The 6,000-nt window shown below is 37.2% G+C and overlaps 1 long non-coding RNA gene across 1 annotated transcript in view; it reads right to left on the bottom strand.

Annotated features, from left to right (window-relative positions):
• Window positions 1–929: 929 nt before the first annotated feature.
• Window positions 930–6,000, bottom strand: part of LOC140626029 (uncharacterized) — a 113,235-nt gene continuing 108,164 nt past the window's right edge. Inside the window, exon 6 of the long non-coding RNA XR_012025278.1 lies at window positions 930–2,069. This is a non-coding gene — a long non-coding RNA (uncharacterized lncRNA). The remainder of the gene's footprint in view (window positions 2,070–6,000) is intronic.

Raw genomic sequence — 6,000 nt, 5'->3', positions numbered from 1 at the left:
AGATAATGCTGCGATAATCATACAAATGAAGGCAAAATGTGTCATCCTTTGCCATTTTAGATGCTGGCCAAAGTTCAAAGTCAAGGCTGGAGATGGAATAAAGTGGGCAGCCTGTTCCAATAAACTCTTAAGAAGACTCTCATAATATATCCCAAAAAAGGGACTATCTTCATTAATATCACTGGTTTCTAAGGTGAGTGGCACTGAGCTTGTTTGTTATTGTCTTTTTTAAAATCTGCCTGGAGTGTGAAATACAGACAGAGTTTTTGATGTTGATACCTTTACTGTTAAGATAGGGCTATACCCTGCCTGCCATTAACTGGCTATTTTGAGCCCTACTGCATTAATGGGCATTATGCAACAAAAGAGTAGAAAGAAAACATGGAAATTTTTACTATTTCTCTTAGAAGCGTGGCATAGTAAATGGACCATTTCACTAAAAGCATGGTCATTAGAAATACAAGAGAGGAGGTATATAATACCACAAAATAGTTCAAGGTCAGGTAAAAATATCTGAATTTTTTCCAATAATTGCTAGAATCACAAATTGGATATAAAGAGACACAAGACCCAAAAAATGTGAATTTTCAGGTCTTAACACCCAAGAAAGAAAAAGCATACATTTCTCTATAAACTAAGCCAGACCTGAACATTGATACTTGGCCAAAATCTAGGATGCTGGAATCCTAACATTTCTAAACAAATGTATAGGGTGAGAGTATTAGACGTAATTTAAATACTATTTTCTATTTCAAGATTTAAAAATTAAAATAATTTTCACTTTTGAATGTTTGTCTTTGTTGTATATTTTTTTATTGGAGTTCGATTTGCCAACATATAGAATAACACCCAGTGCTCATCCTGTCAAGTGCCCACCTCAGTGCCCATCACCCAGACACCCCCCCCCCATCTCCTTCCACTACCCCTTGTTTGTTTCCCAGAGTTAGGAGTCTCTCATGTTCTGTCTCCCTCTCTAATTTTTCCCATCATTTTCTCTCCTTTCCCCTTTACTCCCTTTCACTATTTTTTGTATTCCCCAAATGAATGAGACCATATAATGTTTGTCCTTCTCCGCTTGACTTATTTCACTCAGCATAATTCCCTCCAGTTCCATCCACATCGAAGCAAATGGTGGGTATTTGTCGTTTCTAATGTCTGAGGAATATTCCATAGTATACATAGGCCACATCTTCTCTATCCATTCATCTTTCGATGGACACCGAGGCTCCTTCCACACTTTGGCTATTGTGGACATTGCTGCTAGAAACATCGGGGTGCAGGTGTCCTGGCGTTTCACTGCATCTGTCTCCTTGGGGTAAATCCCCAGCAGTGCAATTGCTGGGTCGTAGGGCAGGTCTATTTTTAACTCTTTGAGGAGGCTCCACACAGTTTTCCAGAGTGGCTGCACCAGTTCACATACCCACCAACAGTGCAAAAGGGTTCCCCTTTCTCCACATCCTCTCCAACATTTGTGGTTTCCTGTCTTAATTTTCACCATTCTCACTGGTGTGAGGTGGTATTTCATTGCATTCATTAGTATTTCCCTGATGGCAAGTGATGCGGAGCATTTTCTCATGTGCTTGTTGGCCATGTGTATGTCTTCTTTGGCGAAATTTCTGTTCATGTCTTTTGCCCATTTCATGATTGGATTGTTTGTTTCTTTACTGTTGAGTTTAATAAGTTCTTTATAGGTCTTGGATACTAGCCCTTTATCTGATAGGTCATTTGCAAATATCTTCTCCCTTCTGTAGGTTGTCTTTAGTTTTGTTGACTGTTTCTTTTGCTGTGCAGAAGCTTTTTATCTTAAGTCCCAAAAGTTCATTTTGCTTTTGTTTCCCTTGCCTTCATAGGTGTATCTTGCAAGAAGTTGCTGTGGCTAAGTTCAAAAAGGGTGTTGCCTGTGTTCTCCTCTAGGATTTTGATGGAATCTTGTCTCACATTTAGATCTTTCATCCATTTTGAGTTTATCTTTGTGTATGGTGTAAGAGAATGGTCCAGTTTCATTCTTCGGCACGTGGCTATCCAATTTTCCCAGAAATCAGTGGCATTTCTATACACTAGCAATGAGACTGAAAAAAGAGAAATTGAGGAGTCAATCCCATTTACAATTGCACCCAAAACCATAAGATATCTAGGAATAAACCTAACCAAAGAGGTAAAGGATCTATACCCTAAAAACAACAGAACACTTCTGAAAGAAACTGAGGCAGACACAAGGAGATGGAAAAATATTCAATGCTCATGTAGTCTCCAGAATCTTCACTATTTTTAGGAAAAAGTTTAGGAAAAAGTTTAGGAGAAGAAATGGGGAAGAAGGTATGGAGACACCATTTAAATGACGGTTCTTTCTAATATTGGCCAGATACTTCTCTCTTTCTCATGGGTGTTTGTAGAAAAAAGCATAAGCACAAGAAAATATTCAGATGTGGAAGTGTTTCTCAAACTTGGAAAAACACTGGAATCATTTGGAGAGTTGTCTAAAAACAAACAAACCAATGCCTGGATCCCCAAAACAGATATTCTAATTTAACTGTCTGGGTCAGACCTATGTCTTCAGATATTCAGAAGTTCACAATGATGCTGATGTGCAGCTGATTTTGAAAACCACTGAGATGCTGGACCCAGTAAGTCAGTAGTAGCATTAACAGATCCAAGTCATGATATTTATTGATTAGGGTGGCTTCCTGTCTTAAGGTCTGCAATCAAATTAATGTTTCTAAATCTGAAATGATAAATAAAGCTCATAAAAAAAAACAGAGAAGTACAATATTCAACAGAATCTTCTGGTAAATTATGCAGTAGGGAGGACTACTGTTATAAAAGTTTCAGTCCTAAAAGTGGTTACTTGAGAGACTAAAAGGGAGTTTTTAACTTGATTGTTTCTCCAAATGTTTTCCTTTTGGTTTTGGAGAGGAGGAGAAAACTATGTTTCCTTCCACCCTCCTAGGTTCTCTACAAGGGCTCTGTAAATTAGATTCCTGAAAGACTGCTTAAAACAAGAAAAACAAACAAGTTTATTCACATGTGTCATGCAGACACATGAGAGCAGTCATTGATGAGGAACTCAAAGGGATGGTAAGAACATGGGCTTCTACAGCATCTTCACAAGAGAATAATAACTTGTTTAGAGAAGTGACAAGACAAAGGAAAAAGGACTTTGGGTTTCTAGGTGGCAAACTGTAGGAAAGCAAATATATGGAGAAACTATAGATAAAGTGCTAGTTTGGGAGAGATATGTTATATATATTCCTCTGGTGCTGTATCTGGGCTGCTAAGAGTCTAGAGTTGCCTCTGATAATTAACAGCCATCCTTACTGGTAGAGGGGACAGAGAACACCTTTACAGATATATGTCCTGATTTTGGCAAATAAGAGGAGGGCAGAAAGCGTTACTTAAATCTGCCTCTTCTCAAATGCTTTTGACTCAAAATAGTCCTAATGCCCAAGTGGCATATTTGAGAGTGACATGTTCTGCTACCCTTAAATGTCTGATCTTTCATTGCTCCTAAATAGTACAAAATCTACTGGCAAGTTTCAATTTTTTTCTCTGAATTCCAAGAATCCAGCAGTGAGAAAAATAAACCCTAGATTTAAAGATCAAAATTAGGTGTCTTTTAAAAAATAACATGAGTTTACTGTAAATTATTCACAGTAGCCAAGATATGGAAGCAACACAAGTGTCCATCAATAGACAAATGGATAAAGAGGATGTGTTATATACATATATACAATGGGATATCACTCAGCCATAAAAAACGAATGAGATATTACCATTTGTGACAACATGGATGGACATAGAGGGTATTATGATAAGTGAAATAAGTCAGGCAGAGAAAGACAAACACCACATGATTTCACATATATGTGCAATAAAAAAATACAAATAAGCAAATTTACAAAAAGACTCTTAAATACAAAGAATGAACTAGTGGTTGCCAGAGGGGAGGTGGGTGAGGGATGGATGAAAAGGATAAAGAAGATTAAAAGCACACTCATCATGATGAGCACTAAGTAATGTATTGATATATTGAATCATTATATCATATACCTGAAACTAATATAATATTATGCTAATTAAACTTCAATTAAAAATTGACAAAATAATAATAATGTCCAAATCTTGAAAATAAAGCAAAAGACTGTATATCTTTTTAACATCATACTAAAGCATGAACTCTCAGATCCACCCATGGATTCTTTAATTATATCAGGAGATATACCAGTTTTTGACTTGCCATTTATTATTTATTAGAGCCAAGATTCTATGATGTTACATACAAAGTTACAGATTTTTGTCTGGTAAATATACAAATTATATCTTTCCAGTGGAAAAGGTACTCTCAAAGATTATACTTTTATTGCCCTGTAGGACATTAATCAGCTTGAGCTCTAACTTAGTAAATTTATCTAGTATGACTTTCCTGAGGGACTCTATTCTTCTGATTATCTTTTGCACCAGACTTATCATTATACTGGTTTCCTCAAGAATGAATTACATAAATCTTTGCCACATGTTTACTATATATTTGTATGAAAGTCAAGATTTAATTTTTTTGAAAATTACACTTTGAAGGATGCCTGGGTAGCTCAGCAGTTGAGCCTCTGCCTTTGGCTCAGTGCGTGATCCCGGGCTCTGGGATCGAGTCCCACATCAGTCTCCTTGCAGGAAGCCTGCTTCTCCCTCTGCCTATGTCTCTGCCTCTCTCTCTCTCTCTCATGAATAAATAAATAAAATCTCTAAAAAGAAAAAGAATATTACACTTTGACTCCTGGTGGTATTTTTCTTTAAATTCTCTTCTATCTCTAGAACTTTCCCCAATTTAATGTAAATATCAGCTTTATACAAGACATTAGTGCATTGGAAGTTAAAATATAACAGACAACAAAAAGTTGAAAATATAATAAAAAAGGAATTCATAACTATGTCTCTAGCTACTCTGACACTCAGATGTGCAGAAATGATATTTTTTCTCAATTTAACTTAATCACAAGCCTTGATTCCCTCTCAATAGCTAAAATCACTTAATCTCCCTACTTCAAGTTAACTAAGTATCTTTCACTTGAAAATAACCTTTTGAGGAATTATTCAGTCTGTTTAGGATTTAAACTCAGTCAACTCAAAATTCAATCACCTTAATGAGTCTTTCTCCCATCTTGAGGATCTTTTCTCCCCCTTCTACCTGGGTTGGTGTGCGATGAAGAGAAAAACCTATTGTACCATCAATGAAAGGAAGGCATTTCTTGCCCAAATCTATCCTCTGAGATCTCAATGGACTCAGGTCAGTTCACTGCTGATACAAAAGGTCCCACCAAAGAATCTGATAGTACCTTAGACTTTTTTCTTAAGACTTAATTTATTTATTTATCCATGAGAGACACAGAGAGGGAGGCAGAGACATAGGCAGAGGGAGAAGCAGGCTCTCTGTGGTGAGCCTGATGTGGGACTCCATCCCAGGACCCCAGGATCACAACCTGAGCCAAAGGCAGATGCTCAACCACTGAACCACCAAGATGCCCCATCTCAGACTTTTCTATAAAAGATTTAAGGTCCACTCTTTGTCCTGATCCCAGAACTATTAAGGCTCCCAGTCTGATTGGTGTTCTGGGATATCCAAGAATATCTGGATTTCTTCCCCTCTAAGTATAGGCTATAGGAAAACATTAATATTCATTCTGATCTTTTCTATGCCTAAACTCTCTAAGTTAACATTGAAAACCAATTCCTCCAAGAATCACAGGTGGAAGGGGCATATGGACATTCTGTCCTTGGATTTCTTTGGTGTTTCTCCAACCCCAAGGTTTTGACCACAAGTACAGACTTCGGCATTCCTGCTCTCCTGTCTCTCTATCCAGTTCCTTTCCTGGCCCAAAATGGCTTCCGTATTCTCCTTTCATGACAGAAAACTATTTTCTCTTACATTTTCCCTTGTCTTGGGTTAACTTTTATAAAATCTCAGCTCTGAACCTTCAGCTTCAACTCCTTGAGCCTAAATACTTTCAT

The sequence above is a fragment of the Canis lupus genome, chromosome 37 (genome assembly GCF_048164855.1).
Source record: "Canis lupus baileyi chromosome 37, mCanLup2.hap1, whole genome shotgun sequence".
NCBI lineage: Eukaryota > Metazoa > Chordata > Mammalia > Carnivora > Canidae > Canis > Canis lupus.
Note: the sequence above shows the minus strand (reverse complement) of the source record. Positions and strands in the feature narration are given on the sequence as shown.